Source organism: Protopterus annectens, chromosome 12.part0, assembly GCF_019279795.1.
Source record: "Protopterus annectens isolate FY-2018-M chromosome 12.part0, PAN1.0, whole genome shotgun sequence".
NCBI classification, from domain to species: domain Eukaryota; kingdom Metazoa; phylum Chordata; order Ceratodontiformes; family Protopteridae; genus Protopterus; species Protopterus annectens.
Window position 1 is genome coordinate 1412897530 of NC_056746.1, and position 25083 is coordinate 1412922612.

General features: G+C 37.1%; 1 protein-coding gene across 1 annotated transcript in view; it reads right to left on the reverse strand.

Annotated features, from left to right (window-relative positions):
• Window positions 1-25083, reverse strand: part of FAM83D (family with sequence similarity 83 member D) — an 83550-nt gene that overhangs the window by 53671 nt on the left and 4796 nt on the right. The window lies entirely within an intron of this gene.

Here is a 25083-nt window from a genome sequence, read left to right on the forward strand (position 1 = left end):
CACTTAAGACCAAAGTGTTCAGAATCCATAAAATAAAAGAATGTAGGTTAAGCGCTTTCACCAGTTATTCGGGCTTCTTCAGAACACTGTGTGCCAAGAGTATATGCCTTAAATAAACATTTTGGCGCCAAAAAATGTTTCGAAAATTTAAAGGGACATTGCCCTGTAAATAAATTATCCTGAAGTTTACTCCCCTGCAAAAATTCACCTTGTCGGCAGAAATATTCAAAAAACATTCACCATATATTCAAGAAAGTATACAAATCTCAATAACCATCAAAACTGCGAAACATATGTTACACAATGAACACTCAACTTGCATTTTGTACCATCAATGATGCAAATAAAACCTTTTTGCTAATTTCACATAACAATAGTCTGTCAGTTGTTGATTATAATAACTGTAATTGTATAAGCTGCTGATATAACTGTGCATTAGATATATATCTGAAATACATATATCCAAAATACATTAATGGATTTTTTTACTAATGTATTGAAAAACTAAATAATTTAAACTACTGCGCTTTTAAATACGCGCTAAATTATTAATGTTGTATGTACTGTCAAACACCCTCTTCTACTTCCCCTGTACCTATCTAGAAATAATGATTGATGGGTGGATAGTAACTCTTAATCTACTCACAGTTTATGAAAATATTAAAATATAAAAATATAAAAAGATATAAATATTAAATAGGTGGATGCTTGCTCTGAATATTCACACAATTTGAGAAAATATTACTGGTGACTAATGCCTATTTAATTGCGCCCCATAATAGAACATAAAAAGTAAAGAAAAAGAAGAAATGAACAATCCCCTTCTGTCCCTAATTCTATATATGTGTAATATTCAGGGCATGTGAAGCAAACCAGATATAGACTTGTTGGTTTGTAATCATGCTTCGTCCTTGTCATATTAAATAAATTAATATAGCTCCCAATTACTTAAAAATATTGTATATATTAATATACAATATCAAATGAGAGCTGTTTGACAACTAACCTGAATTCAAACAAGGAACGAATATGAGCTAAACATGCACAAATCTCTTAATATTTGGGGTGACATCTTGTTCAACATTGTTGTATAAAATATAATTTTAAATCTATATCTAACTAAATATAATTATAAAAATCCCACTAACTTGAATACTATTTACATAAAATTGTTGTACATAGAATTTATTATACATAATTTTTTTATGCCTTTATTACTATCTATGTTAAAATCAATAGTTACTTAATTAAAACTAATCACATCTGAGGTTTAATTTTATTGAATATATTTAAAAAATTAAACTGATTTATTTAATGTATTAAAATTGATTTTAATGAAATGCTATCATTTAATCCAGGGGTAGTGGTGGCGTCCAAATAGATTTGCCACCATACCTCCCTATATAATAAATGTGTTTTGATATCACCCCCTCTAGGGTCAACTTTAACAGTATCTATTATTGCAAATTTGAATCCTTTAGTATGTCCCTTACTTTCTACAGGTCTTGACAGTGCATTAGTTGAATCCTTCTTTCTAATTTTATAATTGTGTTCATAAATTCATTTATTTAAACGAATCTCTGTTTTTCCCACGTAGTAACAATGGCATTGATTACACGTAGCCAAATATACTATCATTTTAGAGTTACAATTACCCCTTGAACACTCTTTTTGTTCTCATAATGTTTTGTAATTTGATTTCCTTATTATCATTAATGTAATTGCATTGATTACACCGTCCACATTTCTTAGTATAATCTTTTATTGTGGTATTATGCTTCCTGTCATGTTGTATATGTTTTTGCAGTAACATTTTAATGTTGTTGCCCATTTTGTAGACTATTCCTGGTTTCATTCCCATAACTTCAGATAATATGGAGTCACCAGTTATTAAGTACCAATATTTAGTCAATAAATCAATAATATCTCTGGATACGGGACTGTACAGCATAATAAATGCTCTCTGATGGCTGGTCGTGATATTATTCTTTTTGTTTTTACCATCATTGCTATTTAAATCTATGGAAGGTTCTCCTGATATTTGTTTTCCTAAACCTAATAAAGGTTTATACTTTTTCCCCCACTCATCTAAGATGTATTTAGTCACATTATCCATCATATCTATAGGATGATAATTTACTCCATGGGAAAATTACTAAAAAATATAAATGGAGTTAAAACAGGTAATGCATATATTAAGAAATGTATAGAGATGAAGATGGTACCAAAAGGGTTGAGATTTTTCAAGGTACCCATGGGTATTAATATGACCACTAATGTCAAGGAGGAATTGAATGCATTTTTTGACGAATGTGGTTTTAAGTTTATGCAACTCTTGTTAAAATATAATGATGAAAAATTAAGTAAGTTAATTCATGAAACTGAAAATTTGAATGATTTAATAACCAAAGACCTATTATTTACCGAATGGGAAAGGTTATATAGAAAGCAATTTGATACAGCTGATAGGTGGATGCAAAATTTATGCAAAACAAAGTATAAAAAAATACTTAGGGATGTAAATTAATATAAGAATGGGACAGTATACACATGGTATAGAGACAAAAATAGTGGTAATATATACCAGCATCATCGGACAGAAGACCATCAGGAAGGGTTTATAGATAGAGAATAGATTCCTAATAACCCCAATTTTTGGAGGGAACAAGGGACACAGGGGCAGCCCCACAGGAAAAATTTTATGAGAGAAAGGGAGACTTACGACAACAAATACAACGGGAGATGGTAAGCAGAGACAACTTAAAAGTCAAACAATAAATAGTCAAATAAGTAAAACCGGAGACTATTTGTATAGTTTTAATGCATTTAATATTTACAATTATTCTAAATTAGAAATTCATGAAGGACATTTTAATATCCTGGCTAAGGGTATGAAATTTATCCCCACACCAAGGTTTGATTTGGTAGACAGTATATGTGAATTGAAAAAATACACGAGAAAGATGAATTTAGCTATAATGTTTCATGAAAAAGGTTCTAATAAAAATCAACAGCAAGAAAATATATTAGAAAAAAACAATACTGATTTGATTGTCAAAAGTTCATTTGTACCTATTGGTTATCCTGTTGTTGAAACGTATGAAAAAATAATGACCAGGGAGTTGTACAATTTATATAAGGCACACCCTCATAAAGGTTATAGTAATCTCACCACAGGAGAAATAGGCACATTAAAGGAATTACAAATGGATTCTAGTATAAGGGTCATGAAACCAGACAAAGGAGGGGGGATTGTTATTTTTGAGACCCATGAATACCATAAGAAAATGTATGATTTATTACATGACACCAGCAATTATGAATCGATTTCTACCAATGAAATCAATATAGCATATCAGTGAATAGATTCATATTTGGAGGAATTTCTTATAGATGGAAGGATAAATACTGAATTACACAAATTTTTGACTGTTAAGTATCCAAGATTAGCCACGTTGGTTGGAATACCCAAAATTCATTAATCCATCAATGATCCTCCTTTCAGGCTAATCACCTCTGGAAGTGAAAAAAACATTCCCTGTAGGTAAATATATAGATGTGAGACAAACATATATACACGACAAAATATCACACATGGTGAAGGATTCGTGGGAATTTTTGAAGGTATATCTATATGGAACAAGGGATGGTTATTTGTTACAATAGATGTCATTGATCTATTTTCATGCATACCCAAAGAGAAAGGAATGTAGGCTTTTACCAATAGTAAAAGAAGATTTTCAGAACTAGATTGGGATGAAATCAATTTGATCATTGAATGTATGAACATAGTGCTGAAAAACAACTTCATTTATTATGAAGGGGAACATTTCAAGCAGACCAGGGGGGTAGCAATGGGAGCAGCTTGCGCTCCCATCTTTGCCAACCTGGTCATGCTGGATTGGGAACTTAGCACACTTTTTCCAAGTAATCATTTTCATCACATAGAATATTAGTCAAGATTTCTAGACGATATCTATATTCTTTGGAATTCTAGTTTGGAACAATTAGAACAATTTATAGATTTTTCTCAATGGCAGTAGTGAATTTTTAAAATTCACTTACGCATACAACACCACTGGTATAGCTTATTTAGACATTCATTTATGAACATGAAGGCAAATTACAGTCTAGAATACATAGGAAAAATACATTTTCAAATGACTATTTGCAATACAATAGTTTTCATCCCACTAAACTTAAATATAATATCTACAAGGGTCAATACATTCGGGCCTGTAGAATGACTTCGGACTTCAATATTTTGGTTTGTGAACTAAACACAATAACAACTATGTTTAAAGAAAGGGGATATCCTATAGATATGGTGGATAATGTGACTAAATACATCTTAGATGAGTGGGGAAAAAAGTATAAACCTTTATTAGGTTTAGGAAAACAATTATCAGGAGAACCTTCCATAGATTTAAATAGCAATGGTGGTAAAAACAAAAAGAATAATATCATGACCAGCCATCAGAGCGCATTTATTATGCTGTACAGTCCCGTATCCAGAGATATTATTGATTTATTGACTAAATATTGGTACTTAACTGGTGACTCCATATTATCTGGAGTTATGGGAATGAAACCAGGAATAGTCTACAAAATGGGCAACATTAAAATGTTACTGCAAAAACATATACAACATGACAGGAAGCATAATACCACAATAAAAGATTATACTAAGAAATGTGGACGGTGTAATCAATGCAATTCCATTAATGATAATAAGGAAATCAAATTACAAAACATTATGAGAACAAAAATAAAGTGTTCAAGGGGTAATTGTAACTCTAAAATGATAGTATATTTGGCGACGTGTAATCAATGCCATTATTACTACGTGGGAAAAACAGAGGAGTTTAAATAAACGAATTTATGAACACAATTATAAAATTAGAAAGAAGGATTCAACTAATGCACTGTCAAGACATGTAGAAAGTAAGGGACATACTAAGGATTCAAATTTGCAATAATAGATACTGTTAAAGTTGACCCTAGAGGGGGTGATATCAAAACACATTTATTATACAGGGAGGTATGGTGGCAAATCTATTTGGATGCCACCACTACCCCTGGATTAAATGATGGCATTTCATTAAAATCAATTTTAATACATTAAATAAATCAGTTTAATTTTTAAATATATTCAATAAAATTAAACATCAGATGTGATTAGTTTTAATTAAGTAACTATTGATTTTAACATAGATAGTAATAAAGGCATAAAAAAAATTATGTATAATAAATTCTATGTACAACAATTTTATGTAAATAGTATTCAAGTTAGTGGGATTTTTATAATTATATTTAGTTAGAAGGATAGTTATCCTTCTATAGGATTTTATACAACAATGTTGAACAAGATGTCACCCCAAATATTAAGAGATTTGTGCATGTTTAGCTCATATTCGTTCCTTGTTTGAATTCAGGTTAGTTGTCAAACAGCTCTCATTTGATATTGTATATTAATATATACAATATTTTAAGTAATTGGGAGCTATATTAATTATTTAATATGACAAAGACGAAGCATGATTACAAACCAACAAGTCTATATCTGGTTCGCTTCACATGCCCTGAATATTACGCATATATAGAATTAGGGACAGAAGGCATTGTTCATTTCTTATTCTTTTTCTTTACTTTTTATGTTCTATTATGGGGCGCAATTAAATGGGCATTAGTCACCAGTAATATTTTCTCAAATTGTGTGAATATTCAGAGCAAGCATCCACCTATTTAATATTTATATACCTTTTTATATTTTTAGATTTTAATATTTTCATAAACTGTGAGTAGATTAAGAGTTACTATCCACCCATCAATCATTATTTCTAGATAGGTACAGGGGAAGTAGAAGAGGGTGTTTGACAGTACATACAACATTAATAATTTAGCGCATATTTAAAAGCGCGGTAGTTTAAATTATTTAGTTTTTCAATACATTAGTAAAAAAATCCATTAATGTATTTCGGATATATGTATTATTTCAGATGTATATCTAAATGCACAGTTATATCATCAGCAGCTTATACAATTACAGCTATTATAATCAACAACTGACAGACTATTGTTACGTGAAGTTAGCAAAAAGGTCGCAGTTTTGATGGTTATTGAGATTTGTATACTTTCTTGAATATATGGTGAATGTTTTTTTGAATATTTCTGCCGACAAGGTGAATTTTTGCAGGGGAGTAAACTTCAGGATAATTTATTTACAGGGCAATGTCCCTTTAAATTTTCGAAACATTTTTTGGCGCCAAAATGTTTAAGGCATATACTCTTGGCACACAGTGTTCTGAAGAAGCCCGAATAACGGGTGAAAGAGCTTAACCTACATTCTTTTATTTTATGGATTCTGAACACTTTGGTCTTAAGTGAACTCATTCACATTTACCACTTTTTATGGATTGTACAACAGTTTGGCACTAAGCGAATTAATTGGATGTCTTACAACTAGTGTTCATTTATATGGACTTGCATTTGGGTACAACGCCTATTTGTTTGGATGTATCTATTGTTGTTGTTCTTCTGTCATGGGCAATACATAGCTGTTTTTAACGAACGGAGTGCATTCCTGCTATTGTTCTATCAAAGGTGAGCGAGCACTTATTGGGGATTCTGTGCATTACAACAATGTCAGCATTTGTATTTAACTCAAGCAAATGCAACAGCAATAATCAATCAGTTGTACCCATACAGGGTCATGAATAAAATACTGCATATAAGAGATACTTTTAACATTGTTTGGTAGATGCCAATATCAAAGAACAGCATATGTAGCAACAGTTAAGGAGTTCTACCTGGTAGAAGCAAATATGCAAAACACAATTGGAGAAAGCATACAGAAGGGAATAATTGGCCGCTGTCTCTGTACAGCCAATAGCACCAAAGAACAGCCTTGGTTTAACTATATGAAGGTTATATACTTACCACAATGAGCTGGTTTGAAAGACTACTGACTGTGAACATGCTGAGCTTTGTGAATAACCACTCCCCAAGGCCACTTTCACCTCTCTTGCCTATGACCCCCTCACATTCCATTCCTCAATCTCCCAGTTTTAACTTTTTATGAAAACTAGAAAAGCTACAGTAACCATTCCTGTGTTCAAGGTGGAGGATAAAGAGGTCTAGCTAATTCTCCTGCATGGCTGGCTTGTGAAACTTGAAATGATGCTGTCAAGAGAAAATGGTGACTTTGCAAGCATTCTAATTTTTCTACCAATGCCAAAGCCTCTGTTGCCTATAATGATCTTATATACCTTAATAGAAAGGAGTCTAAACAGCTGCAATGTTTAGCTTTAAGGAGGCCACTGAGCTCCCATCAAAGGCCAGGAATTGTGTGCACGCGTATGTGGCGGTGGCCTTCACAAAGTCCCTACACCAGAATGTTTGTATTAGTACAACTGGCAACTGATCAAGGCATTAAGAACTCTGGCTAGAATGGAGTCCTCCCCAGCCACCAGATGAGGGCCCACACCTCAGTATAACTACCTGCAAGCATAAATCCAAGCCAAAGGAGCAGAGTACACCAATTACAATTTTACATAGACCACGGCATGAATGACAGGAAGCACACAGAGAACAGTGTATAGGACTATGTTCCTGTGCTGTATGGAACTTTACTCCACTTTTCAACAAAGTAGCCAACCTTAAACCCTCTGCAATGCATGAAATGGATTACAAAGGTGTCATCCACACTGTGAATCACTATCACCATTCAAAGTCAAGAGAACCTTCCTGTGGGAAGTTTGCAGAGGTGAACCAAGAATGACAAATCAAAATATGAAGAGAAGCAGCTATTGACAAGTCAGAAAGGAAACCCAATGGGTCACACTACGTAGTCAAAAGAAAATTTCTAAGCACTTTATATCAACATGAGGCTATGGAACCTAGGACACAGCTCACAGGAGATGCACCTGCCTGTGCTTCCTGAAGCACAGACAAAGAGGGATAGACAGTCTGTCACCCTCTCCAGAGGAAGCACAGAATCACCTACAGGCATTGCTACAAAAGCAAAAGGAAAACAGTCACATCCTAGCAGGAATGAGGGACAATCACAAGTATACAATAGAAATGGAGGTGTCTGGAGAAATGTGGTTTCTCTCTCAAACTACCAACCCCCCATGGGGAGAGAGGGACAGAAAAGAGAAAAGGGGGTGACATGAATGAAGTAAGATGGAAAAGAATGGGGTCATGATGAACTCTGGCTACACCACTTCTTTCCCCCAACTTAGACCAGTGAAAGGATGTAGGGATTATGAAGACAGAAGTAACCAAGCAAATGTAGTTTTATGGTGTATGCATAACTTTCATATCCACCAAGGACCCTCACTCTTCATTAGACAGGACAGAGTCTCTAGCCCAACTCTGGTGCCCTGTCATCTCCGTTTGAAAGGAACTTTAGAGCTGCAAGCAATGCGGAGCTCACAAGGTCTGACCAAGAGACTCGAAGAAGGTCTAGCTGTGGTTATAGTGTCATCCAAAGTCATGCCACAGAAAACAATGGATGTGGGCACACCATCAATGGAACAAGTTCTATGCAAAACCTAGTACCCCTTTCAGTGGGTACGATTGTGAAGGGACATGCCAGACAAATCATGGAATTCTGCTGTCATCGATACCATTGTGGCAAGGCAAAAAAGCTGGATACCGTCCCAGAGTCCAAGTCTGGAACACAGAATATCAAAATACTTATATCCCCCTACAGTACAGCAGGCATTTTTACTATTACTGCACTAGCAAAATGTAGAAGAAAATGTTCCAAAAGGTTAATTTAGGTTAGCAGTCCGTCCTAAAAACACAGCAGAAGGATCACCAGAGACAAGAGGAAAAGAAAGTTGTCTGGGACAATTAGAGGAAAACTGAGGCCTGACCACAGAAGGGAAGGAATCCTTCTAGATAGTGGAAGACAGCGATGTATACATACAAGGAGTATATAAGCAGTGCACTTTCCCACCAAGTGGGAAATGACAGTGTAAGAATGTCCTGTCCTGGACCTGCATACCTTGGTCAGTGATTAACCAAACATATAAAAAAGCTTTGATTTTTGTCAATTCTGAACCACAAGGACAAATGACTACACCCAGAGGACAGTAGGGTAGATGCATCACATCAGCAGTCTTAGAATAGGGTAGACAAAGACTATTCAGGTTTGTCTCACCATTAGCTACAAATGAGGTCCATTTTCTGTTGGATGTTGGCACTGAAATGGATCCCTCATCCTCCCATTTACTTACCATTGCAATAGCTGCCTGTCATTCTTCAAACGTGTCAATAGCTACAGGGGTATAGAAATGAGACCACTCTGTATTCCAGCACCATGTTACAAAATTACAAGTTTGCTTGCAAAATAAACAGAAATGGATTTCACAAAACAGCAACAATCAATCCAATGTTACATAATCGTATGTCATTGCAAAACTGGCAGTCCTACAAAGAAAATCCTGCCATATAAAAACTGTCCAAAACACGGTCAAGCACTTTAAATCACTTCTTAGAGATTATGGACTAAGACTGAGAATATTCTGAAGTTCACCATTTTACTTTTCCTTTAGGTAATCTTTTTCTAACTTGGAAAACTAGATTTCCTACTTTAAAACAGGATTTATACTGTTTTGCAGAGTGGCTTTAATTCTTCGCTGTAGAATTCAACAGCAGCCACTGGAAAAATAAAATGACCTACAATCTCCATTTACAAAGGAAATGTTTGCAAAATTTAGTAAAAGGCTTCAAATAGAACTTACAGGTGGAATGTTTTGTAACATACTTACTCCCTGCCCATTTGGTACAGAGCAGGCCACTTGAGACCCAGAAGGTAAAGCTACAAGTAATGGCTTGCTTTACCTTTTCTACAAGGAATGTAAAGTGTGCAGTGTGCCACTGAATGCGTGCATTCTAGTGGAGATAACATGATGCCGGCATCAGCCCAGTCGAGCGGTGATCAAAGCTCATAAGACAGGTTGTGATATCAGACATATGCTCATTTATATCCCATGTGTAACCCAGATATTTAAGTGACCCCAAAAAAAGGCAACACATGGTCATCTCCCTGAAAGGCTCCCACTTCAACAGCATGTGCCACAACAAATTACACACAAGAAAGCATCTGTACACAAAAAATTGCAACTACTGGCTATCCCCCACCCTCAGTTTTTCACTACATAGTGAAAAATAAGCTGCTTTTCAGTTACAATATTGCAGTAACTCAAAAGCCACTGTACTTTTAAAGATGCCAATGTATTATATGCAAGTATGGTCTTGATGTCAGTGCTGGAAAAGTAAGATTACAGCTGTCTTCCTCAAGGTGGACACCTAATTTACTTGGCCAGTTTTTGCTTAGATTGTGCAGTCAGATCTACCACAGAGGAATAGAAGAATCCACAGGTGTGCGTCTGCATGTTGTATGTGCACGCTGATGTGAGGAAATGCCAGCTATGCCAGAAGTAGGGCAGTGGATGTGGAACATATGCCAGCATAACCTAGCTGGAGTTTTGTAATGAACTGCATGTCATCTGTATATAAAACAGATTTGCACAGGTGCAAATATTGAAAATGTATTCATAAAGCTGCTTGTACTAAAAAAAAAAAAAAAAAAAATTGTACCAACAGTGGGTCCTGCTAGACAGAAAAAGTACATCTGTATGTCAGACTATTATAATTGCTGAAATTAATATTGCAACAGAGGATACTGGAAGAGAAAAGGTTAATCTCAGTCCAGCTAACTTGAAAAATAGTTTTGAAATTAAATTACTTGGTATAAGCTATAAAGACCATCTCACAGGTCTCAATGCAGTCAGAGACAAAGTCTGTACTAGGAAACCTTCTATATTGTCCTTGGGGGTGAACTTATTGCTACTCTGGAAGGGAAGTTTGAAATTGTATGGCTTCCAGAAGGTGCAACAGATCTTAGCAAAGCTGTGTGTGTGCGCACTGACACACACGTGCTACATTATGGTTCACGTGCTAGGAAAGGGGGTAGTATGGGAACCAGATGTATGTGATGTAATTCCATAATCCAGGACTAAAATGATGTTTTAATACCAGATGAGACAGAAATCTCAGAGCAGTGTGTTTATGAAACCTGATATAGAAAGATCACTCACCCACTTCATCTTGCCTTGCTTCAGTAAATAATGAGGGAATAGTACTACTTTACAGGAATAGTGAAATTAGTTAACGTACTTTTTTTTTTATATCTGTGTGAATCCATTCATCTGAGCTAGGTTTTAATATTTCCTGTGAATGAAACTCTGGTGTTCATTGTACATAGATATTTAGTATTTTCAGTTTTTATTATTAAATATATATTTAAACTTTTCATTGTGGCTGGTCTTTTAGAGAATATTTTAACCTTTCAAAGTACTTTTATTTATTTGGTGACATGGTGGCAGCTCCTAAAAGCCTTGCTGTTTAGTCAAAATTACCATTTGTATTAATATTAAATTTCACTCAGTATAATTGGGTACCCTAGTAAGAGTCTTATAATTTTTAACACCTAGTTAAGCAAGCAAGTGCACAGATATATCACAAGCACAAAAATAAATTATGTCCATCACATGTCTTTCCTGTACTCAGTTCCCATATTTAAAATGCAAGCAGATGCAAAGGGACGTCTATACACACCTATCCAGTAGCTCTGCTCTTTCGGCTAAAGTACTCCATCTAAATCAGCAGACAAACCTATTACATCAGTACAGGATACTCCCATTCCAAAATGGTGCCAATATTTAACAGCACTACTCTGGCGCCTCCCAGGACACTGCACTTAATGCACAACCACAGCTACAACAGCTAGCACAAAACAAAATTGTTTTCTAAGTGCATGTCTCACAGACTGCTGAAAAAGCAAGCAATGGAAGCTCAGCAACAAATCTCAAGCTTGCTGTCGCTAAGTGGGCATACAGTAAAAAAAAAAAAGAGGGGTGTGGTGCCAGGATGAGTGGTGGTTAACAGCAGTTTTCTTTAGCTCTGCCACTTTAAAAATAAAAATTCCTGTCAAATCTTTGAGCAGTCCTGCCGGGTTATCTATACAGAATCTGATGCTTCTACCTAAGATTTTATCAAAAAATTTTATACACATTTACTGGAATTTTCCTGTCAAACAACTAGATACATTTTTCTTATCCTCACTAAAGACTAGTTTCTCCAAGGCTAATTCTCCGGATTCCTTATTCAGAAGAGAGTTAGTCTCTCCTGCAAATATTTAGGAGCTGTCACTGAAATTAAATGGAATGGACACTAAATTGGATAATTTTCAGAAGTGCTCAAAACAGATGAGAGTCACAAGGACTTGCAACTACAGAAAACCCAGACTTTGGGTATTGAACAATTAAATGACAGATGGAAGGCTACGTGAGGAAGAAAATATTGAATTTTTGCTGAAGCAGAACATTTTGTTGCTGAATAAACTAGACTTGGAAAACAGGTCTCCTAGGAATAATATACAGATCTTCACACTTCCAGACACCATAGAAGGTAATGTGGTGAATTTCCTGACCTCCTGCCAGACTGAAAATATTTTTTGCTGATGGAATTAAAATATTTGAAGACCTGGACTCAGCTGTGACTTACATAATATCCATTAAGATCCTGGACAAAACAGAAGAAATGGATTGGTCGGGCTTGTCTTTAAAGAGAACTGTAGAAATTAACAATTGGAAATCACAAGAAACAAAGATTAAAGAACTACCTTTTTTTTAGTAGTAAAATGTGTCAGACTTTCTTTCTGGCAAAATATTTTGATATGTAGCTAGTATTCACATATTTCAGGAAATGACAGAACTGTGGAAGCCCTTTGCTAAAAGTAACAAGTATGTTTTCACTTATTTCTCTGTTGGCAATGTTTTTTTAATGCCTTTATTTTCTTTACATACAAGTAGGGATTTCAGTCTGGTTCATTTCAATACTCTCTACAGCCTATTTTGTTTTAAATGCTTCACTAAGCTTATTCAAGTATTTTCCATAAGATAATATAATTAGATTTATAACTTAATTTCAATTTTATAATTTTCACATAAATACTGATTTGATGGTTAATCTTCATGCATTCCTTACACGTGGGTTCAGAACCAATTCTCGGTTCTGACTCAGCCGTTTACCAAGCCCGCACCAGAAAACTCTTAAGCTAAGCTAAACCCATAGTGCCCTTCTTCATATTACCCCAGATTTTGTTCGCCGTACATGAAACGAAACATGCCAAACCACCTCTCAGCCAACTGCATATTTTTTCAATAAGTTCTGAGGAATTTCTTCCTTAAAAGGACCTTTTTCTATATGTAGTCATTGTTTTTTGTTGACTCCTTTCGCTAGTGCCCTATTTTCACCTTTATGTGCGTCTTTCTACCAGTTTGGTAATTCTACCATTGTTGGTATTTTCCCTTACCCTGTTGGGTAGTCTTTCTGTACAACAGAAAGTGCCAAACATCGACAGTCATGTATCTTGTGTATACTACTTATAGGTTTCTCATTTATTGGAGAAACCGCCTTGTGATATTTGTAAGACTTTCAGCTCCCGCACTCTCGCGGAATGCAGAAATAAACTTATGGTTGCTGGTTTATTAAAATCTCCATTTGCAGAGGCTTCACCCACTCCGAAGAAAGGATAAAAAGAGGAGCAAGTCCCTTCTCGCTTCTCATGAGACAAAATAATCAGAACCAAGGCCTAAGGCTCCAAAGTTATTGCATAGAGTCTCTTCGGTTCCAAGGCCGAAATCCTCTGCTTCGATCTTTGCTCCAAGAGGAGATTTCATTGGAGCAGTTTGTTCCACTGGCACAAACTGTATCACCTGCTCAGATTTCTACAACTGCGTTAACTTTTCCCACAGCACCGACCACATAGTCTGCTCGGATCTCTATGTCTGCACAGACTTCAGCTCCAACAACCACTATGAAAACTACCTCGGCTCCTACATCTGTGCTAACAATAGTCACTTCTGAACCGGTCCTTTCCCTCCTTGAATTTCATATTGGTCTTTCGACCTCAGCTCAGAGAGATGAAAGTCTTTCCCAGGACCAGCCCTCTCACTTCCGGAGGCTCCTTCCCCTGGGCTTGGCCCTTTGGGGTGGGGTGCGAATCCAATTCAGAGTTTGTTTTGGTTCGGGCTCCCATCCCTCCTCAGGGGTTCTGGCCTTCCAGGCAATGGAGAGGTTAGCCACACCTGGCTCCCAGTTGGACCCATCGGCAGAGACATGGGCTCTTACTCCTGCTTCTGAGCCACAGCTACCACCTCTCACTACTATTGGACATCAGGTTCGGGAGTCTCAAGTTATCTTTGACCAAGGCTCCCCTTCTGATGTTCCCCCTAGATTCCCCCGAGGAATCACTGAATCGATGATGGGGGAAGGGTCCCCACGGTTGCCCCCTGAAAATGTCTCCTTTGGGGACATCCTAGAAATACTGAAACAGCAGGGCGACTGGAAGACCAGCACCCCTTCCCCCAAGGAGAACATTCTTGCAGGCTTTCAGAGCCTGACCCTCTACCTCCTGGGTGACCCCCCCTGCAAATGAACTTGTTCAGGACTGCAAATGAACTTGTTCAGTACATTGTCCCAACAAGCTTGGATGACACCGGATGCCATTGAGCTGACCCGACATAGGCAAGATAAGATACTCTATCCACCAGAAGATCAAACCCATTGGTCCAAAAGGTCTTCCTGTTGATGCTATAGTTGTGGCTGCAGCCACAGACAGAGCTCGCTGAAGAGCGCTCCACTGTCCATCCCCAAAACAGGGAGTCTCTGGCAATAGACAGGATAGGAAAGCAAGTCTTTTCTTCAGCGACTTTTGCAATCAGGTCTATGAACTACTTGGCACACTTCACGTGTCTTCAGATACTTAATTTCAGAGCTTTCAGAAACACTTACAGGAGCAGTTTCTGATGACGCACGAGACAAGGTTGCCCCACAACTGGCCACCCTGGAGTCCATTTACAATTCGTCCATGAGGTTGATTTCACACTCTACCAAAGGGGCAGCAAGAGCTGCAGGCACTGGAGTCATGACTAGATGCAATGCCTGGATGCGACTTTGGATTTAGTGGATCTTTTCAAGTCTTCCTTCCTTAATGCCCCCACATACAGGCCTCATCCCAGTTTGGCACTAAAGTTAAGGATACCTTGGACAGGTGTGAAATGTATGGTAAGACCTTGTCTGCCATAGGTGTTCTCAGAGACCCTACTCCAGGAACAGGAGTGGAAAGATGTGGTACCGAAAATCCCAAGGGCCTTTATTTGGCACATGGGTTGAATTTTCCCCCCAGGGCAGAGGGGGTAATTCAAATGGAAGACATCCCTTTAGGGGCAGAGGGGTTCCATGTAACCAGGGATCCAGGGATTCTCTCTCTGGACAGCCATATCAGTGCTCCTGAAGAGCAGCCAGATTGCTTGCCTCTGGAGGCAGTCAGGGGTAGTTTCTCTCTGCACCACTTTGCCTGGCAAGAGATTACCACAGATTCTTGGGTGCAGACGGTAATAACCAGAGAATATCACATTCCCTTCACTTCAAAACCAAAGCCAACCAGGCATATTTCCAACATTCCACCCAGTCAAAGAGAATTTGCATCAGCAACAACTCAAAAGCTGCTACAAAAGTCATCCAAGTAGTCCCCCCAGACCAACACAAATCCAGGTTTTACTCTAGATGTAGTGCCAAAACAAACAGGGGACTGGAGGCCCATTTTAGACCTCAGCAACCTAAACAAATTTGTTAAAGTAAAGTTCCGGATGCTCACGTTAGTCTATAATTCCCTTTTTGGGAAAAGACAATTGGATGATATATCTTCAGGACGCGTACTACCACAAAGATGGACAAACACGCCAGGAGATTGGCTCATTACCAATTCTGTGCACTGCCCTTTGGTCTCTCTACAGCCCCCAGAGTGTTCACCAAATGCATGGCAGTGGTGACAACTCACTTGAGACTGCAAGGATTCCGGGTGTTTCCATATTTAGACGATTGGCTCCTTACCGCCCCAACCGAGCATCAACTGCTGGTCATTGTACCGCACACATGGAAACAATGCACTTGGGCATTACTGTGAACGAGAGCAAATGCAAACTTTCACCATTCAAAAGCTGCAGTCCATAGGGGTGGAATTTGACACATGGATCCGTTTGGTATTTCTTCACTCCCACAGATTACAGAGACTTCAACTCCAACCAATTCTGAACCACACCAAGGTTCTAGCAAGAGTGATTCTACAACTTCTGGGATCTATGACAGCTTCCATCATGATGGTCCCATTAGCGAGACTTCACGAGACTCCTTCAATGGTTGTTAATAACTCAATGGTCCCCTTTAGATCTTCCCATGTCTTACAAGATCAGGATAACTAATCTTTGCAAGTAAGACCTTCCCTGGTGGCTGAAGCTGGATCAAATCCTATGGAGTCACCAGTTCTCCCCTGCTCTACCCTTAGCCATAGTGACCATGGACACTTCCCTGATCGGGTGGGCATTATCAGGGACAGACATTCCAAGGCACTTGGTCGCCCCCAGAGGCCGATTTGCATATCAATTTCTGGAACTGAGGGCAGAGCTTCTCACATTGCAAGCATTCAATTCTGTCTTCCCTTCGGGAATAATTGCCATTCAGTCAGACATGTCAGTAATTTGGTACATAAAAAGGGGGGGGGGGGAAGAGACCAGATCTTACTCTGTCGGGAAGCCATGAGAATCTGGCAATGGGCGATAGCTTCCAATCGCTTTCTTGTAGCAATGCACATTCCCCAGGGTTTCCAACGTGATTGCAGACAAGTTGAGCAGATGCATTCTCCTGCCTTACAAGTGGTCCCTCAATCCGAAAGTGGCAGCAAAGATTTTAAGTCGCTGGGGTCAGCCTTGCTGCGATCTATTTGCCTCCCCCACAATCACAAATGCAGCAGCTATTTTGCCCCAATCCCCCCACATGGGAAGTCACCAAGGGATGCTCTCCTACATGATTGGCCCACAGGTGCTCTCTATGCTTATCCCCCTCTACCCTTGATACAATTCATGAAGATGGCTCTTCGATTGAGAAGCAAAGTGATCCTCATTGCTCCTTACTGGTCTCATCAAATTTGGTTCCCGTTTCTGTGGTCTTATCTAAAATTTGTTAACCCTGGGTTCTGGATCCAATCCCAGACTTGATAATGCATCCATAGGGCTCGATTCACCCAAATGTATCCAGTCTCAAACTGACAGCTTGGTTTCTCCACTTCCGCTGATTGCCTGGCAAAGTGACCTATAGTCTCCAGTTAGTCATTCTTTTGGCTTCACATAAGCCATCCACCAGAAGCTTTACCTTAGCAAATGGAAGCTTTTTTCCGCTCTGGTGCAAGGATAGAGATACTGACTCTTTCTCAGCACAAGTACTCATTCTAGAACATTTATCTACTCAACTTGAGTCTCGAGTTGCAGCTTCTTTTACTAGATGGATATCGCAGACAGATGGACTCTACCATAATGGCTTTCTTCATAAGTCATTAATTTCTCAGACTGTGTAAAACCATCCTAACGAGAGTTCTGCATATCAAGCCCCCTTTAAAACAACCAAATGAACCATGGGACTTGGCAGTGGTCTTAAAATCTTTAACCAGTTCCCCCTTTGAACCTGCAGCCACACGTGTTCTGAAATTCTTATTCTGGAAAACCTTGTTCATGGTCACCATTACATCTGCTAGATAGATATCGAAATTACAAGCTTTGAGTAAGAAGCGTCCATATTTGATTTTCACAAGGATAGGTATCCTTATGAACAAACCATTTTTCTCGAAAGTAAGATGGTGGCACCTGTGCGGCAGCAACCTCTTCAGCTCCCATTTTTTTTTTTTTTGTTTCTGTAGTTCCGCATAGTCAGATCATTTTTCCTGGTTACTGGTGGTCGAGATTAGAGAGGTGGTGGTTGTGGCGTCGGTCGATTGGACAGTGAAATTGTTGGATTCACTTAGGTGGCATAGGGTGGTTGGAGTGGCAGAATGGTTGGCCTGGTCATGGCTATTTAAGCCTGTGTGCAGAGAGACTAGCCTGGGAGGAGTAAATGGCAGAGAGAGTGCTGGATGTTGTTGAAGGGTGTTGTGCCAGGAAAGAGTGGTTTGTGAAAGTGGAACTGGACCGTTGCTGGCGAAGACTAGGATGGTGGATGTGCCTGATCGTGGAGACTGTCGTTGGGTTGGACAAGGCTGGATGGTGGAGACCCGACTGTCAGCTTGGATGTGTGCTGATCTGCACTTTGTTCTCTTGGATCGGTGGAACTGGACTGGTCTTGTCAGCGTGTCTGATGCGCTTTTTTTTTGTTGTAAATAGTCCGCACTGTGTATAAATGAGCTAGAAGAAATAGTCCACACTGTGTATAAATGAGCTGTTCACTTTTTGGTTGTACAGTTTGAATGACAAAGTTTTGCTTTGCGTTTGATCTAGCTATTAATCAAACTATAGAACTCCCTGTATTCTTCCCAAAATTCTCTAATAAAGGGGACTATACTTTGCATTTGCTGGATGTTCACAGACAACTACATTTTTATCTTGACAAAGTCTTTTAGAAAATGACCAATTATTTACTGCTTATTCTGGTCATAAGATGGGAAAAGCAGTAGCTAATGTTACCCTATCCAAATGGCTTAGAGGCTGCATGACCTACATATACCATGAAAATAGCATGGCTATTCCTGCAAGAATTAAAGCACTCTCAACTAGGTCAGTTTCAACTTCTATAGCCTTCCATTCCAGGGCTATCATGGATGACATTTGTGCAGCAGCAACATGGGTCTCTCCTCATACATTTATTACACATTATAAATTGGATACGATTTCTAGGGGAAGAGCTTCCTTCAGCTCAATGGTACTCAGGAATATTCTTCCTTAGGGACTCCCAGGAAACAGGTAGCTAGTGACTCTGTCCCTCATGTAAGGAATGAATGAAGATTAACATCAGATAAAGAAGTTATGTCTTAACATAACATTCCATCTGTGTTTATCTTCATTCATTCATTCATTCATTACAACCTCCCCCCTCCAAGGGCTCTTGGAGGTTTTGTTATGGTCCTTCCACTCCTGGTAAGGTACTTGCTTAGAGAAAGCCTCCACTTTCATTTCTATAAATTGTCCTGTCTTCTGGGCAAACTCGATCTGAGGTAATATGGAGAAAGGCGCTATGGGTAAAGCGTAGCTCAAGAGTTTTCTGGCTGGCGAGGACTTGGTAAACAGCAGAGTGAGAACAGAGGATTGGTTACGAACCCATATGTAATGAATGAATGAATGAATGAATGAAGATCAACACAGATGGAACATTATGGTAAGATAACTTTTTTTGTAATCGCTTATGACACAATTTACGTCTACTTTATTTGCTCTATTTGGTTGGATGTGCATCTAGTGTACGATGTGTATCTTGACTTGGGGGCTGTGTGTTCACTTAACATAAGGTTATACTTTGGTAGCTTGATTGTGTGTCTGAATTTGCAGTCATTTGTACACTTAGCCAAGTTTTCTATGGGTTGATTAGTTTTGCCTTTTGTTGATTTGTAGATGTGACTGTCTGGCAGCATTTAGTAGGATCGGGGTGGTTACACTGAATAGGCTGTGGTGTTAAAGTGCTTGGTGATCAGGTTTTCAGGTATAGATGTGTTCTCTTTTTGCTTTTGCCATTCTTTTGTGTGGTCCGAGGGTTTCTTTCTCTTGCTTGAGCTTTGTCTGCCTTTAAGGGTGTAGTTTTCTCTGGCTCGAGAGTACTGAATTTCCACTGGAAAACTGCATGCTCAGACTTCTCTTCAGCAGAGACGCGCACCTCCTTGCTTTCTCAGCTGTTGTGAGCTATGACTGGTCTGATGTCTTTGCATTTGTTTTAAAGGGAAGTAGACCTTAAATTATGAATTGCATTGTTTATGGATTTTCTACAGCTGTAACAAAGTATTCTACTTTCAGAGGCATTATAGCAGCAGCTTGAACGGGATATTACAATAAAAAAATGCTCAACTCATACAGACAATAGTATTTTCAGAGGATAAAATTTGCAAAATGCTGCTTCATACAGTGTTGTACTTAACAGCTGTTAGTATACAGTGAACTTATCCAGCATTCAGACCAAGGTCCACTTTTTATGCCCATGTGTAAATTAAGAGGGTAGCCCCGTATACTCCTTTTATATTTTTATCCTGGATTACTTTAGAATTTCATTGGTCAGAACACAATTTTTTTTTGGAATATTGAGGTTACTGATAGGTTACATACACTTTTGATTGTCACATGCCAGGTATTTATATGTAGTTTGCATTTCTTGTTTGGTGTACAAGATTAGACAACTGCATACATATTCAAAAAGAAAAGTTAAAAGTGGTGTTGGCTAACTTTTTTCATTCTTGGATATATTATTTTTTTCTTTTATTATTTTTTTTTTTTTATCATTTAATGCATATTGAAGGTATTCTAATTAACCATAGATTGATTTTTGTTCTGAAGTGGTGACATTTACCTTATTTTTGGTCCCGCATTACATTTCACCTTGTTATTCCTATCAAAGTAATACAAAAGATACTATATTTCTGAATTACTCATTTATACAAATGCATCTTACTGCACGATTATATGTTAATGTAAGCAAAAACTCATCTTTTCTAACTTATGATTAATATTCCTTTTCAGAAATTAGGAAGTTTCCTTGAATGGCTCAATTTAGCTTTATACGAGTTTATAATGTCTTGTGAGATGGCTATATAAATAATTTTCTAAGAAGTGGTGGGGTAAAGTAGACTATTGTTTGTTAGGTGGTGGGCTTGGGCAGTGAATGCTGCTCAGGCTAGGAGTATTTAACTCCATGGAGGGGATTTTCTTGTTCTTTCTTGTGTCTACTACTTATAAGATTTTGATTTATATTACCTTCTCATTTATGACCGATTACAGGTTTATTCATATTCACATCACAGCTGATGGAGTGATAACTTACAAATCAAAATTAATGGTTACATTATGGGTAAACTAATTTACTATGCTCCATGTTATACTTGATATACATCATTAATATCAATGTTTTGAATAATGGTTGTAAGAGGAAGTCTACTCAAATATTTGAAACTATTCAATTCTCAAGTTTTCTTGCAAAAAACACACCTTTTGTCTGAAAATATAAACTGAATTCTAAACATTTTTCGGTATTTAGTTCTCACAAGAAGAGAGAAGTAGCTATATTGTGGAACAATTATTCGCCTATACTTAAAGTTATTGTTACATACAAGGATGACAAAGGTACGTTTTGCTCAGTTACAATATAGCTCAATAGGAAATGATAATACATTAGTTAACTATTTACTGGATTCCAGGAATTAGGATCAATGCTTTGAAACATCTAAACCAGATTGTTTAGAAAAAGATTTTAATTGTATTTTGACAGACAGACATACTCCCAGGTAAAAGAAGAATTTCACCCTCAGCTAAAAGTCTTGAAAGATTTTATGGATACATCCCTTACTAGATATATTCAGGACTTTTCTGATCCAGATTCTCTTCACATAGACATGGTATATATTCTAGAAGGTAAGGTTAAAATAATTTCATGTCCCCTCTCCGATCATAATGCTATTTCTTTTGAATTGATGCTTAGACCATATAATTATGTCCAGATTAAAATTCCAGCTTACATAACTAGCTTAAAAAAAATTTGAGATTTCCTTACATCAGAAAATCAGCTTTTTATGAAGTCTAACGGTCAGTGAGACTTATTTGTACGGGAGAATTACTAACTGGTATATGAATAAGAAAAAGCACTGGGATAAAGAAATAATGGAGACACAAGGGAAACACTATAAAACTACTTTATCAAAACGTCCATAAGCGAGGAAATAAATGCTTTAAATTGCAATTTAGACATTTTAAATCATAAGAGCAAGATTAACTTAGAGAGGTTCAAAAGTATTAACTTTTATGTTACCAAAGTCCTTAAGTAGCTTAGCGCAAGACTAAAGTTTTGTAAGGTTAGTCCCATTAAAGAGATTAAAGATACTCACTTAAAAAGATCACTGAAATAGAGGATATACTTGGGGAATTCAGAGATTACTTTAAAATTAATCAGGAATCTATATTATTGGATTTTAAAGATGTAATAGTTTAACAATTTAAATCACTTGACAAAGCAGTTTCAATACTTGAAATGTAGCCTCAAGTGCTTTAAAAAGGAATAAGGCTCCAGGTAATGGAATCACTCCCAAAATGTATAAAATTAATGTTTAAAGAGGCTATGATCTTATGTTTTTTTCCTCATGTAAAGACTTGGATAATGTCCCCTCCTTCATGGGAGTATACTCATATCTCTCCCATATTAAAAGCTGATAAAGACCCTACCAAATATTAGTCTTATAGGCCAATTTCAAATGTGGATTACAAAATGTTAATGTGTAGTCATCACATTAAGGACCGATGTAGCGTCTAAAATCTAAATGTTTATCCTTCTTACTGTTAAAGGAAATGACTGTTCCCTTTCTGCTATCTTTGAGTCTATAGAAAGTTTTCAAAGTAAATTTGGTCTAATCTTTAATGATTAGAAAACAAAAATATTTCCCATCAATTCTAATAATTTCAATACAAGATTTACCGAACATTGTTAAAGAGGGCAAACGTGCATATTTAGGAATAATATGGTGCAGCAGTACCGTTGTTGCCTCACAGCAAGAGGTTCTCCCGTTCGATTCTCGGCTGGAGCACCTTCTGCGTGGAGTTTGCATGTCCTCCCCGCAGTAGAGTGGCGTTCGAAAGACATGCGTAGAATGGGCATGCCTTCACTGAAGGTTGGATATCGAGCTGGCACCTCGGCACCCGTAAAAAAAAAAAAAAATCTACAGCCAAAACTTAGTGGACTAGAGCTTTGGCTGTGGCGACCCCTAACCGGGAAAAGCCAAAAGAAGAACATTAGATACAATAGATTTTACTGTAATACACTAATTTAATCACCATAAAGAATCTCATAAATGGAACAAACTTTCTATTATAAAATGGATTATTTTACCAAGGATGATACATTATCTTTACCACCCTCTAAATCATACATAAAGAACTTAATTCACTGATCTTAATTTTTTTTTTTTTGGTTTTCTAATAGAGTAGCTGTGGCACATCATACGAGACTCTGATCTAATGGGGGAATTAAGTCTACCATATTTAGAACTGTACTCCATTTCTTCTGTAATGGAAACTGTGTCTCTTAACTACTAAGCATTATTCAGCCAAACGGGGGGTCAAGAAATCCTTTAATACTGGTAAGACATCTAATTTTAATAGAATGAGAATATTAAATTAATTTGGGTTTTAAAAGAATACTTCACAGCCAATTAATTTTCAAATAGATTGGTCTCATTACATGTCACTTCTATTAAAAACATTTAGAAATATTATCTATAGAAATTCAGCTTATAAGGCTTGGATGTTCCTTTTTCCTATTAGGCATAGTAATATTCCTTTTTCAAACCTCTCTATGATAATGTTATTAAAAAAAAGAATCTCATTTATTGGTTTTGACGGTTGACTAATAAGTCATATTAAGTAATCTACAGAATTCAATTTAAGTAATGTACCCGCGGTGGTGGTGCTGCGGTAGCGTTGTCGCCTCACAGTAAGACGCTGTCCGGTTCGATTCTCAGAGCATCTTCTGCGTGGAGACATGCATGAATGGGCGTACCTTCGTTGAAGGTTGTGCATCAGGGCTGGTAACTCGGCACGTGAAAATCAACTACCAGTCATTAGCGGACCAGAGTTCCGCTGTGGCGACCCCTAACCGGGAAAAGCCGAAAGAAACAAACAAACATGGTTGGAAATACAGTCTTGAATACAGTTTGTGGATAGTAAAATTGACCTAAATTCACCAAATATAAGAACTTCTGTCCCCAAGTTATTACATTTTTTTATATCCATGCAGCAGAATTTACCTAATAATGGTATGTTTCCTAAAATCTAAAGTAATTTGAAATGAAACAAATATTTGAAGTATTGGAATTGCTTCATTCTAATTAACTCAACTAATGATGAAACAATTCTGGTATCATTTAAACGGACAACCTTTTTCTTAAATGGAGGGTTTGAATCAATGATTTGGTTAAAACAAACTGAATATGCAGATTCCGGCCAGTGTTAAAAAATATATATAAAATATATAGTCTGTTATAGTCCACTTTGGCTGTTGCCAGAAGATAACTAGTACTTGGGAGTAGTGAGACTTCATCTTTCACAGAATTTAACAATGCAACCAAACTTTGTCACATGGAACGGATTACTATTAAAACAAGATCCATCAGAATTACTTCAGCCTATAACCTGTGGACTGGATTCAAACTACTACTGAACAAGCAGTTATTGAACATTCAAGAATAATTGAATTATATAAAAGGACTTTTGTAATTTTCATTACTAGTAACCTCTGTAAATACCCCAGTTGTTGATGTATCTTTTATTTTGAATTATTTAAATTTCTATATTGCAGTTTGAGTTATTGCCTTGTTAAATTTAAATACAAATTAACTGGCCCACATGTATATCTAGATAGACCATTCCCTCAGACAAAATCCTGGGATTCATTAAGGGAACATCCAATGCCTACCACAGTAGTTAACATTTGCTTCTGGTTGACAGTATTTATGCACAAAACTAATGAAAATTCCAAGAATAAAAAGTGCAATGAACTCTAAAAGTGATTTTTTTTACAAGTTTAATAGCAAAGCTTTAGAGAAAATTCTTCAGTGCTTAAAATCATACTAAAATACATTTTCATATATTTTACATACACCACATGAACAAATTCAAACCAATAGAAGCACATCCAACAATAAAATAATTAAAACAACAGAGTACTTGTTTCATGGAAAAGCTCACAGCATCATTCAGCCCAGGGGGCACATCTGCTTGAAATTAATTCATCCATCTATATTCAACATTCTCAGTACTCAACACAATATCCCTTCCTCTAATACTTTGTTTTTAATAACCCTAAATATTAAAATTAAGCATTTTATCTGAGTTTACGGATTATGTTTAGCTAAGGTATTACTCCACCTCCCTACACATCAGATGACAAAACTGGCAAGTATAACAAGGCACAGTATTTTTAGGTTTTAGTATAGCATTC